The sequence below is a fragment of the Lepidochelys olivacea genome (genome assembly GCF_965140295.1).
Source record: "Lepidochelys olivacea isolate rLepOli2 genome assembly, chromosome: 5".
NCBI classification, from domain to species: domain Eukaryota; kingdom Metazoa; phylum Chordata; order Testudines; family Cheloniidae; genus Lepidochelys; species Lepidochelys olivacea.
The window spans coordinates 110,785,017-110,799,927 of NC_140415.1; positions in this window are offsets into that span (position 1 = coordinate 110,785,017).

The window sequence follows — 14,911 nt, forward strand, 5'->3', positions numbered from 1 at the left end:
CTTCACCCCACACCGAGATGCCTTGACTAAGATTTATTGCTTCTTGTTTTGTTGGCAGTGCAGGGTAAGCTGGGTAGAGGTAAAATAATCATTCAGGTTAAAAGAATAATAAAGGAAGGACTTTACAAATGCTGCCCACTCTATACTGAGGAGGTGAGAAGTGATGCTAGAGGAGTAGCCTACCATGTGAAAGTAAAGGGTCCAGGATTTAGGAAATAAAAGGGGTTTATGGGATTTGTCCCCCTTGTTTGATCTGGGTGCATAATATTCTCCTCCCCTCAACATATTCCCTTTTTGTTAAGGAGTGGATTCTGATCTTAGTTACACTGGCTTAAATTAGAAGTAATTTCATTTAAGACAATGGAGTCAGTCCAGATTCATACCAGTGTAACTGAAAGCAGAATTCGGCCCTAAGTGCCTATGGCAATGTATGTACCTCTTAAAATAAGTTTCTCACTGATGCATAGCTTTATACACACAGTCATTATGGAGCTGTTTTACAGCTCTCCCACTTTCTCCTCCTCCATACCCCCATGCATGCAGATTACCCTCAGCACAAGAGCAATGGGGGAGCAGCATCAGATATTTCACTTTTATGAACTCTGTTGATCATCTGTTCTCATTTGTCCAGTCATCTGAGGGAAACCCTGTTCAATCATGTGAGGTTAAAGCATTAGTGAAATCGTTAGTGCAGCATGGTCAGGCTAATAGGCCCATGCCTCAGCCATTTTTGCAGGCTACATACAACCAGAGTTGGAGTTACTTCAACAATGTTTTTTTCTGAACAGGTAAAGAAAAATAATGGAATCTAGGAGGCTAGCAGCTTGTTTGTGAATGGGAGAGTGAAGATATTAACTGCTCCCATCCCACTCCGTTAGAATGATATATACAGTGGAGTCCTCATTTAAAAAATCTTGTGGTAGTTAAAGTACCCATTCAAACTAACAACAGGAGTGGTTAGATCACTGCTTAGGAGGAAATGAAAGGGCCTGATCCAGCAATGTACACTCAGGCAAGACTCCTATTAACATGACTGGGAGAACTGCAGGAGTGTGTGATATTTTCCTACATCTTTGCCAAAAAAAAAAAAAAAAAAAAAGACTTCGAACGTCAGTCAAAGAGCAGTCTGTGCTACTTACATGACAAGCAAAATGAATCTTCTGGTCTCATCTTAGTCACTAGTCTGGTGGACATTTATCCAAAGAACAAAACCACCACAGCAGTTGACACACAAAAGCAGGACAACTGGTAGTTGCTGTTAAATTTTAAAGGCCAAATTCTTTCCTGATTTCTCTCTCTCTCACACACACACACACTCTCTCTCTCTTCTTTCCCACACATACAGGGCCCCACCCCACCCCACCCCAAGTCTACAGATTTCACCAAGTGGTGCTGCACTTACTATTAGTTAATACTACAGTAGCATCCAAGGGCTACAGTTAAAATTGGGCCCACTGCCCTTGCATGACACTGAATGCATACAAAGCCAAGGCCCTTGCCCAGAAATCAGGAAAGAATTTGTTCCTCTGTGGTATATATCACCTCCAAGTTCCCACTCAGTCTGTGAGGAAGAGAGTTTTCAAAACAGCAACCTATATTTTGAACACGTGGTTTTCTAGGTAATCTCTTGTAGGGTATTAATACTGTAACATTAATTTAAACAGTTTATTATTTTGACAAGCCAAATTAAATGGTTATTTCACCATTTGTACCAATTCAAGGGAACATTCTCCTCTCAAAGCCCTGAGACCTTGGTACATAACTCCCCATTTATGCTAATAGGGACTTTACTCCTTCAAGTTTAACAGGGCTAAAAGGTTTCACCAGGCACATAGGCTTTGTAAATAAATCAGCAGCACACAGCAAATATATTCTTTTAACAGGATTATCCCTTTGATAGCCATTCAGTGGAGGTGGCTTTCTTTGTACCCTGGAATTCCTGGCTTGCCCTCTTAACTACACAGAAGGTAAATCTATGTAATACTTCACAGCTGCCTTTATTGGGACCTGCCACTGTGTCTACTGGATGTACTTCCCTGCCACAAAGCACCACTTCAAGCTTCCTGCTAAAGACACAGTGAATACAGTTGATGATCTGTCTTATTAAAAGTTATGAGGAAAGGATGTTCACTCCATTACTTCCAATAATATTGAATATGCACAGAGAAGCTGTGTAATTTTACACAGAACTTGGCTGCGTTGGTCAGCGCTTCAAAGCTCTCTCTTCCTCTGTCTCTCTCACACACACATGCTGCACAATAGCATTTAATATCGCACTGCTCCCATGGTGGTCACTATTAAAATCTTTACAGTTTTTGCCTCTTGCTTAATTAGTGTTGCCATGGTGTTTCCTGGTTATGGCAGGCCAAAACCGAGGCCTCGCTATTCCAAAAGCGCACAGTGAGCCGGCGCAGCTGCCCAAGGTTTGTGCCGCTCCACGTGTGACATTTCTTGCCAGTGGGGAAAAGCCACTGGTCAGTCTGTCATCCTCTGGTGTCTGGAGGGAGTTGGGGATCACGGGGGAGAAAGCAGGAGTGTTTAGAAGACGGGGGTGTTGGTGTGGGTATGAGAGAGGGCTGAGAGGCTTATTGGGTGCAGACCCTCAGGAGTGAGTTTTGGGGGGGCAGTGGGAGTCTGAGTGTTGCTGGGGGTGGAGGAACCCAGGGCAGCCTCCTTCATTCCACCATTCTCCCCATGAACCTCTTTTATTCCGACCCCCATTTTATCCCCTTTCAGCCACTGTCCCTCATTCTGTCCTCCCTCTGCTTCCTCCTCCTCCTTACCAGTTGTTGCCACTGCCACCATCTCCTCCCTGGGGGCCCCCGCGGTGCCCGGTGGCAGCAGATGAATGGAGAAAGAGAAAGCAAAGAGGTTGCCAGAAGCCAGGCTTCACAGTGGCTGCTGATAGCTGGGAAAACTGACTGCAGCTGCCTGCCCACAACCCAGAGGAATACATCAGATCTTGGGTTCGGCTAGGGTGCAGCTGGGACTACCAAATTCAGGACACTGTCAGACCAAATGCAGGATGCTGGAGCAGCGCCATTGTGGAGACTACCTTGTATGCTGAGTGGGGAAACTGCCCTTTTGGATAATCTCATGGGAATTCACTCCTCACCAACCCTTTCTCCGAGCATTCACGGTACCTCCCCAGCACTGCACAGGGAGTGCAGGTTCCTTGCCCAAACTGCGAGCACCACTCAGCAAGTGTGAATGGAGCTGTCAGCATGGGAGATGATAGAAAGCACCCAACCACCAAATCTTTGTGACCCCACTGTGGCCCACTCTCCACCTGTAACAGATCCAAAGGAGCAGTCTCCACGGCCCCAGCTGAGGCAAAAGCAGTGGAAACCAATTAGGGTCTCAAATGAGAACAACCAATAGGCATGTGGGTCAGAGGCATGGGTGTGTGTATATAGCATGTTACACTAAAGCTGATCAGTGAAATTAGCTCCTATAGTTTTGGAAGCAGGGAAAGGAACCAGCTGCTGGTGATCAAGGCTCAACCGAGGTGATCTGACCATTACTATATGTAGAGTGCTACATGTTCAAGGCATTACCTTCCCCCGGGTGTAGAGTATAAGGACACCTCCATTAAAGAGTGGCTTGACCAAGGGCTAATACATTGTGTCCCCTGCTCACCACCCTGCATAAGCAAAAGGCATTTTACGAACAGACTTCTTTAGAAAACTGCTGGCACTTGGACTGGAAGAACACAGTTAAAAGGACACAGTAAAAATTGACAGAGCTCAGTGGAGAAAGCTGAAAATCCATTACAATCCTGACCAAACTATAAATAAAAATCCTAAATTGAATAAATCTTGTACAATTATGGATTAAAATATGTTTAGGTTTAATGACTTAGCACACCGCCCTGACTCTTGTAATGGCTGCTGAGACCACATGGCCTGCATAGTACTGTAATAATAAACAAGCTGTGTAGTGCCGAGAGCCCACATAGGGACTTTGTGGGGCCAGGCATTGCTTTCTTGTTGGCCTTGAAGCATGCAGTTTTCTGGCTCACACGTGGGTGGCACAGCCGGTGCTTTAATGCTGGGCTTTGGTTGAAAGAGCTTTTGCGATTCATCCCTCAGAAATGTCAATGGGCTGGTGTTGGGCAACTGTCATTTTTAAAGGCATTTCACTCCTCATTTCTGCCACAAAAAGGAGAGGTTACTTACCTGTAACTTTGAGATGTGTGGTCCCTATCTGTATTCTACTGAGGGTTATGTGCATGTGCCAGGAGCTGGAGCTTTTCAAAATAGTAGTGTCCATCGGACTGCGTATCTGACCTCGCATTGCCTTGTGGTTTTCCCCAAGGTGATAAAGGGCGGGGCACACCGACCGCATTTTCATATCAGCAGCAGAGGGGAAGGTGCAATTGGAATAGGGACCACACATCTCAAAGAACCTCCAGTTAGAGCTAAGTAGTCTCTCCTTCTTCTTTGAGTGATGGTCCCTATTATATTCCGCTGAGGGTGATTAACAAGCAGTACTGAGGTAGGAGGAAGGTGCGAGGAAGATGATGGAACTGTGGAACGGAGGACCAGTGCACCAAACGAGATATCTGTTGCAGACTCCTGCACTGGAGCATAATGAGAAGAAAAGGTATGTACCAAATTCTACCTTTCTACCCATAAGGTCTAACCTTTTGCCTTGGGATGGGATGTCAGATGGGTTGTACTGTGGATGCTGTTGCTTGGGCTGCTCGGTAGCAGCCTGGATCACAAAGGAATTAGAAGGAGGATGGGAGAACAGAAACTGAGACCACTGGGGGCGGGGGATATAACCTCTTTCTGTCCCTTCTGGGGTGGGGGTGCATGTGTCCGGGGTATGCCACACAGTGCGTGCCAATTGAAGAATGGCATCGTTGATCAGTAGGGCCACTCTGGCCAGTACTGATCCATGCAAGATGTCTAATAGTTGGTGCTGACTGTTCTGCACCTCCTCCAACAGGATCTGAAGAGCATTAACATTCTCCTGAAATTGACGATAGTCGTCCAGGGGAGAGGAGGGAGTCAATGACACAGCAGTGTCCAGGGATGACAAGGAAAATTCCTTGTCTCCAGGTCAGTCAGTACCGTCAGAGCTGGGCTGACCAGCGCATCGGCCAGCCCCAGTTCTGAACATCTGCTTGACGAAGGACAGGGTGGTGAGACAGGGGATTCCTCCTGGGCTGAGCAAGACAGTTCTGAAGGCAAATACTGGGGTCACAAACTCCAGTATGGCCAAGTGGGTTGATCCTGCTGTTGCTGCACTGGTGCCCATGGAAACATGTACCAGTGGCTCCTGAGCTGACGTAAGTAAGGGTAATGTAACGGTGCCCTCAGAACCCTCTGGCAGTCATGCGTTGGGAGTGAAAGCAGCAGACCCTGCGTAATATGTGAATCTTCAGACTCAGAGGAATCTCAGTCCTGCATGAATGGGAGTGCCAACGGGGCCGGCAGAACAGGGTGTGCTGTAGTTACACAACCAGAGGGTGGCAGATCCGTCGTAGGCCCTCCTAGCAAGTGAATGGACCAGAACACATGGAGATCTCATCCGTTCTAGGGCAAACAGTTCATGAGGCCCAGGAGTATATACAAGTCTCCCTGGTGTCAATGGCATCCGGTTCGTGGACAGAACCGGAGCTGGTAAGGGAACATGCCTCAGGACCAACAATTCATGCTGTGCTGGTGGAGACAATGCAGGAGAGGTATGTGGTTCAGGAGTTGGGACTGGCACATCCAGCGAACGTTGCAACTTCTTGTCACTCTTGTGGACCTTGGAATGCACATCTCCTCTGTGGCTGGAACTCGTGGAAGGTGCAGCATCTTTCTTGGAATTGGAGACAGGCTTACTGCCATACTTATGTGCATGCTTCATGGCTAGGCCCCAGTGTGGGGTCCAGAGCGCTGGTACCGGCAGAACCAGACTGGAACTCTGCATTCGGAGGCATGCGCCTGGACTAGTCAGGCAAATATACAGGGGGAGTTCCCCAGCCATGATCTGACTGTGGTCCATGGCAACCTCCATCAGGTGCTTCCTAAGACGCAGGGCCCAGACTTCCCGGGTACAGGTGGGGAAGGAGAGGCAGATACTGAACTGGATGGGACGGTGGCTTCCCCCAAGCAGTACAGACAGCATTGGTGCTTGTCGCTGAGCAAAAATGAATGAGGGCAGGAAGCACAGACCTTAAATCCTGCCATCTTCAGCATAATCAGTACCCAGACACAGGTACTGGGGGTATGTGGGGTGGTTGTTTGGCAGGAAACTGCTGAAGCAGCATTCCAAAGTCCTTAATCCTATAAAAATTACTATGAAAACAAAAACTACTACAAAATCAGTAAAATTCTAACTATGTACAAGACTAAAACCAATTTTTCTGGAAAGGTTGGAAAGTATGTCATCAAGGATGAGCGAAAAGCAGAAGCTCCGACTCCAACTATGCAGCGATGAGAAGGAACTCAAGACACGGTCCTTCCTGCCCTTTATTGACTAGAGCAAAACCACGAGGCAATGCAACGGCGCATGCATGGACCAACAGATGCTACTATATTGAAAAGCTCCAGGCACATGGACCATCACTTGAAGAAGAATCAATAGTTTGTTTTAAGTGCCTAGCAGGCAAGCAGCAATGAACATGCAAGGCACCCTTCTCACTTCATTTCATAATATGCACTCAGTCAGGTCCAAAGATTAGCACACCAAAGTGTTAAAACAGGAAACTGGGACTCAGGTTCTCTCTCTCTCTCATCTCTGCCCTTGTCTTGCTGTGTATTCTCAGCCAAGTCACTTAAAGCAGCTTTGGCCCTTAAGGAATTCCTTGGAGACAAAGGTATAATTCTGCCCCAGAGGCTGACAAGCAGAGATTGAGCCCCTCCCAGCCACTATTACAGCCTATGGGCTGGAGTAGCCTCAGTAGCCTTTACAAGCCCCCCTCTCCAAAGGGAAAGGCAGGTGAAGGGGGTAAGTCCAGAATATCTGGAGAGCAGTGACTTCTCTGGTTCGCACTCCAGAGGTTTGCTGCACTGGGAGCCCCCCCCCCCCCCCCAGTTTTCCTTAGTTGCAGATACATGCTCCCTGGCCTGGTCTTAGAGTTGTGACCATCTCAAGCACAGCACGATAATGACAGTTGCTTTTTGTCATCGGCCTGCCATGGGCTCAGAAGGAGCAGGGAGAATTTGAGCCTTAAAAAAAAAAAATGCCACAGAAGTTGTTGGACAAAACAAGGTAACTCACTCTCACTATGGCAACATCCCCTGGTCAGTATTACCAAAGCAAACAATATTCTACTGTTTTCACATCTCCCTGCCTCGTGTTCCATTTAGGGGTATGCATACCATTTGTGACTCTGCTGTGGTGGTTTAAAATCCTCTCCATGGCTGGTCAAAGGATTTTAGTTGCCATCCATTTGATATGAGGGTCTTTTTGACCATAATTTTCTTTTTAATCTCTTTTTCTAAAATTTAGTGTCCTACTCCTAATTTTTGCTACACTTCCTATTGGGGGGATGCTGATTGAACTTAAGTTGTGGTCACTATCATTTAATGGCTCAACTAGAGTTATTTTTTTAACCATTTCCTATGCTTTAGATAGGTTGAAGCTGAGAAGTTTCTCTCTTTTTGTGTGTTCCAGCAGTAGCTATTCCAAGAATCAGTCATTTAACATGTCAAGAAATTACTCTTCTAAACCTGGTCTTAACATGACACATGACCATTTTATGCAAGTAGCAAAGTCACCCATTACTGCTGTTTTATTGGACTTAGTTGGCCTTTTGATCTCCTTCAACACTGTGCATTCAATATAATTTTTCTGATCTGAAGGCTGGGAGTATATGTGTATTATTATGGTTTGGAATTGGTAATCATGCAGATTCTGCTGTAACGTTTTCTTCACTCAGAAACATTCTTGCATTAGTCTCTGGAATCTTTCAGGATGCCACTGCTCCACCTCAATGACCTGCTCTGTCTTTCCTGTGTAACTGTAACTTACAGGTAATGAATGGGGTAACAGTATCCCATTTATTTTTGGCATCCCGCAGTGTTTCAGAAATGCCAATTTTGGAGCCCTAATTGTTACATCATAACTCAGAGCAAAACTTTTTTTTGGCTGTGACCAACTTAAGGAAAGCATAGATATTTGGGGATTGAATTTCATGGTTTGTAATGAAAAGTGCAACAGTTGGTCACATGGTAAGTTTTTTTTTACCTGAAATCCTATAAACCAAATATACAACGCACAGCCCTCAGTGAAATTCACTAGTTCCAGTTTGAGTTTCATTACTATAACATTCACCCCTTGAGTCAGTGGACACTGACTGCTCTCATATGACAGGGGGGTTCCCTTTGTGACTTGGTGAGCCTCTTACAGTCTGGGCTCAGTCTCGCCACTGTACAGTTTCCCCTGTTGGGCCTACAAAGGCTTTCACATGTCCAACAACAACACTCCTTGTTGGGGTCTGGTTTATTAACAGAAGTTCAAAAGGAAAACAAAACTCCCTGCTGAGGCTTTTCCTTCAGCTAACGTGTTCCCTATACTCCAGCCTTTCTGGTTGGAACTTGGCTCTCTGCCTCCTGAGGCCCCGTCACAGGGAGCTAAGACAAATCCTCATGTAGGGCTGCCCACACCACCCTTCTGCTTCCTATCAAGCTGTAGACTTCCTACCTGTAGTCTCCCATCTCTCTCCTGAAAGGACCCAAGGTCTCTTCTGCCTTCTGTCTCTCCATGGGCTTCTCCTATCTACCCCAGGACCCTGACTAAGCCAGATGACCCATCCATCATAAGACATTACTCATTCTCTCCACCTGGTGAGGCAAGTCAAGTTTGTTACAGGTGGGATTGGGCCCGTCTCCCCTTAAGGGACCACCTAATCATAAGTTTGGGCCAAGAAATAAAAGTTCAGTTTCTTATCGCCTCTCCTGTATGTCAGACCCTTCCTTCGCCAGAGTTGGCTGAACAAACCCAAACCAAAGTGGAATCTACAGGGTGTAAAATGACATGACCAGAGAAACAAGTTGGAAAAAATTTATACAGCAACTGTAATGTTTTAAATCTTGCAAAATAATCTGGGAATCATGAAAGAATCTTTGTATTTTCAAATTTAAATGTTTGCGGTTTTTCAAGGAACAAAAGATTGAAAAATGACCTATATACTTTATCCTCAAACTGACGTAACGTGTATCTATTGGTCAGGTAATTATAAGGCACCTATCAGCATAGTATGAGAGTGCCTATCTGAAATTCAACACAGTGCAAAAGATGATCTCAAGGCCCGATAAATTACATAAGTCCTGTATTAAGCACTTAAGTGGTATACAGGCCCTTGTGCAAGCCCTCTGCACCCTAACGTAGTACAGAGTTATGTTGGGAATGACTTTGAAAATAAGGAGGCACACAATTTTGTATTTTCAAAGGGAAGAAAAAATGTGAAAATTGCACTTGTGGTTTTGGTGAAGGACACAGCAGAAAGATGTGAAATTATGAGAGTGCTTTGAATTTTGAATAACACTTAAATTTGTAAGAATGAAGTGCTCTAAAAACTTGATAGTGGCCTCATAATTTTAAATCACTTCACACTACACATACCTAGAGCCCTAATAGCCTCCAAATTAATCTGCTTATATTTTTTTCGAACCTTCCAACAACATGAAGCCACTCTATGCAATGTAGAGTATAAAATTCATAATTGTTGTAGCACTTCAGATTTTTCTATGAGACCTGACACATTGGAAAGGAATCAAACTCCATTCCAAACCCAGAGGATCAAAATATATTGGACTGATTAAATTAAATGTTCTAGCCAAGAAATCTTAAATTGGTCTTAAAAACTATGCTTTTTTAACCAAAGGTTAGGTTGAGGGTGATTCTGTAAAAATTCATCTTGAAAAACAAAGGCCATCCTATAGGGTGGATATTTTTATTGTGTTAAGTAAAGGCAATTAAGAAACAGAAACGGCACTCAGAGTACATATCTCATAAAAGTTGTGAGAATATGTTGGTGAGATGAACTCATATATACTGTGGGTCATTTGGGAATACCAAGGTGCTGTAAATTTACACTGCTAAGAGTCTTATTATTTCCACAGTGTCACTACTATACAAGTTGAGTGCTGTTAATATATCTAATAAGAAGGACTGAGGACCTTCCTTGGTTGGTTGTGTTGGACAGGGTTATTTATAAGAGCCATCTCTCCTCCCATTCTCTATTTCCTCCCACCTGGTTTACAGTTATGTACTGGACTTTTAAGCAGCAAGTAGCTTGTCAAAAAGCAGAAGTTTTATAATGATTGTGGCACGTGGATAACAATGAACTCCTGAGAAGCACCAAAACCCAAATTAGTAATCAGCAGCACACTACCCTAAAGAACTTAAAGTGGCAAAGCCAATCCTAAACCATGCAGGAAACCTGACAAAGAGCATTCAAGGAAAGGCAGCTTGAGGATTCCTGCCTGTAGAGAAAATGTTTGGAAAGTTTCAAGCTTACTGGCATCCCAGACTTTGGGGTCTGTGCACTACTGGGCTGCACTGAGTTTATACCATGCCAGTATAAATGTCAGTGGAATTAGCATAACATACAAATTTTACTTAACCATATGTTGAACTTTATGGGATAATAGTAACGTTCATCTTTGATGGAGTATAGTATGACTGGCACTGCAAATTATGGGTGAGTTGTCTTAAACCAAGATGGGCTATACTTGGGACTCTGGCAAAAGATTAGAACTTGCAACCCAATGGCCCAGTCATACAGGGTACTGAGTGCTCTCAACTCCCACTGAAATAAGGGCAAGTCAAGTGCTCTCAGCTCATAGCACAATTGGGCCTTAACATTACAGTTGAAAACGTAAGTGGTAATATTTATTTGCTCTGTCATTTCATGTTCTTTTTTTCCAGAGAGGTTTCAGCTAAAGGTCAAGGGAGAGCCACTGTGTATTTTTTTTCTTAAAACAAAATCAATTGAAGGACATGGAACACAATAAGTTATGTTACAGGGCTGCACTTGCATGTAGTCCCATTGGAGACCTATCAATGTGAGCTAGCACTGCTGGGAAATATCTCTAGCTACCTTGGCTAATCAATACCTCTGTTCATTATACTGTCTCTGATGAAAAAGAGTAATGATTGGGTGAGCATGAGTCAGGTGACTAAAAATAACCACCTCATGCTAAGATCAATAGTGGTTTTTTTCAGTATTATTTCAGGCATTTCAATGCTCTTTTTATTCCCATCCTCCTCCTGCCTCCCCTTTCCTCATTGTTGATAGATCAACATCATCATAGGAGGAGCTTTATTAAATTAGTAGCACTTAATCTACTGTCATGTTGTCAACTTGCAGGGAGTCAACAAGCAGACAGCAAGTTTTCAAGTGGCCCAGTGTGTGCTGACTGGCTCTCACCCAGGCAGTTAGCTTAGTGCTGTGCCAAAAGCTGTCTTTATGGGTGCCTGCTAATATCCCTTCTCTGACTGTGAAAATCTTACATTAAAAAAAATCTGTTTAAGGGGAATTCATGCCAATTATAGATGTGTTATGACAGATGAAAAGATTATAATTATGCTTGGCTTCTATGCAGAACTACATTAACACATCTATGACATTTAATAACATGGGGGGATAACCACATGCCTCAACAGAGGTTAACTTTAAAGGTTAAACAACTTTGGGGAATCTTTTTCTCACCCGCTTATTCTCCCCCCTATAAAAATTAAAAAGGGTGGCATTTGCTTGCAGCATTCTTTAAAGGGGGGGGGGGGAGAGAAAAAAATGAAAATGGATCACATAGAAGGGATCTAAAAGCTAACGACTGGAAGCCAGTAATAGATTAAAACCATTCAGTTCCTTATTAGGCTGTTTATGTGGCAGTGATGAAAAACAGGCAAATGAGTAAAGAAGCTCTCAAGGCTTTTGTTAGTGGCTAAAATTGGACATCTTATTCTGTCTATGTAGGTAATGCCGCTCAGGGCATAGACTACATGAAAACTAGGGGAAGTGAGGGGAAACATATGTTTTAGGGCTAAATGCTTTGTAAAAGAATAGATCTGGTGATAGGTTAAAAATGTCTTATCTCCTATTTAGTCATGAGGAAACTGAGGCAACGGGAGAGTTTATTGGCTCTCCCAAGTTCTGACAGGAAGTTTGTGGCAGAGCCATGGATAGAACCTAGGTGTCCTGACTCCCAGGCCATCATTGTGGAAGGCTCGAACATGCAAGGTGCTGACCATTCTGGCCCACTCCAGCAAAGCACTTATGGATTGAAAGTCCCATTGAAAGAATTTGAGACCATATGCATGCTTAAAGCACATGCTTAAATGCTTTGTTGGACCAAGTCCAGAGTGCTCAGCAGCTTGTAAGATTGAGCTCTTAAAGAAAAGAGTTGTGTTATTTTCTCAACTAGGAATGTCTGGGTAAAGAGAATTATTATGAATCACGATCAAATACATTGACTCTGATGTGCCGGTAATGTGGCCTCTTTGTTCCACTTCCTCCAAACATAGTAACACACACAGAAATACCATCTTATGAGACATCTCTCCATCTGCTTGTTTTCTTTCTGGATAACAAGCACAATATGCAGAAATCATTAGTGCCATGAGAATACAAACTGAAACAAAAGCATTTACCCTGAAAGAATATTGTCGTCATTCTGTCAGCTGCAGTGGCTGCCCACACCAGTGCAGAAAAAGAACAGATTCTTAAAAAAATAAAATGAAACTAACTTATTTTACTCTGACATTGGACCCCAGGACACACCCACAATGTCTGCAATTTGGAGCTAAAGGTGAGCAGCAAGGAGCCTGAGAAAAATCCTCAAGTAGTAATACTGAAGGCCCCACATTAGATCACTGTGCTCAGGTCAGGGAGGAGATGGACATGGCCAACATCCCCCTGCCACCTCCACTTGGCCCTTGCCAAGGGCTGTGAATCTCTAACTGAAGCTCCCAGCTTAATTAACAGGGTACTGGTACTGAACACACATTTTTCTCTACAAATGGCAGGACAGTGTAGCGGCTAAGATGCTAACCTAGGGTTCTTGTGACTTAGGTTCAATTTCCTGCTGTACCATGGACTTCCCATGTGACCCAGGCAAGTCACAGTCCCTCTGTACCTCAGTTCACCTTCTATAAAGTTGGGATAATAGCACTGTCATATCTTATAGGGGTGCCGTGAAAATAAACACATTAAAGATTGTGATGTACTCAGATACCATGGTAATGAGAGCTGCATAAGAACCTTAGATAGGTGCGGTGGGTTGAGAATAGCCAATGATAGCAAAGAGTGGTGAACTGTTAGCACTAGAATTAGTTGAAATTGTTCCCAAACATTCAAAATAATACTTTTTAAAAAATCAATCAGCTGCAGTTGGAACATATTGAAAGTAAAGGATGAAAGGATCAATTTTTAACTGGTGATATGTCTGTAGAACCCCAGAAAACAAGATATTCATGGCAAAAAAAATCATTCCTTTTTTTCTGTTCAAGGTTAATGCTAATTTATTTTCCCAAATAAAATGAGCAAACCCCGTAAGTGTTGTGTACAGCTCTCAAAATAACATGAGACATGTTTGTGTGTAGGTGAGCATACTTCAGTGGATATGTACTACATATACACTTGTAAAAAGCTGAGAGTCATGCTAAAATTAACAACAGATAGAAGGAGAGAGAAGTCAGTGACTGATAAATCTTTAATATAAAAATTGTACAAGAATTTTGATACAAATTACAAGAGGTATTTGGACAAAATATGAATAAAATTCCATTTACATCCCCAAACCCTTATGCATTTTATGCAAAAGACATACTGCAGGACAGTTATAGTACAGAAAATACAAGAAGAAATATCAAATTAAAAACAGGACTTCTAATTCCCTCAGACTACTAATGGAAAAAACTTGTTTAGGGTACATACAGTATTTATGAAGCTACCAATGTCATGATTATTAGATCAACGTGATGCAAGCTTTTCAATTCCCCTGGTACAGCTATATTCTGTAGTGCATGCTTTGGTTCTGCAGGCAGGATAGCAGAGCATTCATGTTTCACTCACACCGAGAACAAAAAGGAAAACTAAAAAGGCGAATATATTAAAGATTGCAAAACTGTTCACCCCCCAAAAACCTTATCGTTGCTGGAACACGTGCCTGGCAACAGTAAAGTCCATTAAACAAGTTTATCTTGGAAAGACAGCAGTGGTTTTGCCACATTGAAGAAGCACATTTCCCCAGCCCCCAAACGTACCTGGCATGTTACTGAACAACGAGCGTATGTACCAGAGCCATGAGAAATCTTCTGTGCTCAGTTAGAAAAGGGTTCATGGGCTTTTTTGTGTGACTGAACTGCTATGCGCGGAGTTAGAGGCCCCAATATTCATAAAGGTTCAAATCCAGTTTACCAATGCTTGAAATCTCAGTGTGTACCAATAGGTCAGATTCAGATGTTTCTAGTTTGCTAGAACTGGAAGCAGAACTAGCGGCTATATTGGAAAATACCATTTAGTTTGGTCCATGTGACCTTTCTTAGTGAACACTAATAAAACAACAAATGTGCTTGCAGACAGGAGCCTCAGAAGACTTGTAAGTACCCAGATACAGCAAAAACCCCTTTCATGGTGGGTTTGAACCACCTGTGTTGAGAAGTTCATGGATAAAACCAGAATGTGAGTTGCCCACTTTTGGTCAAACAAACCCAGGTTGAACTTGAACGAAAAGTCAATTCTGAAAGCATTCAAGGTTTGAATCAAATATACATACATTGCACTGGAGCACAGAACATGGCGAGCTTTTGAGAGAAGCAGAGACAGTAAGCCCAAACTGAGAACACACCACCCAGGGAACACAGAGAATGCTGCCCATCAGGAAACAACTGCATGATGGGAAAGCTCTTTGTGTGACACATGAACCAAAGTTTGCACAAAAAAAACCAGCACACTGGATTTTAT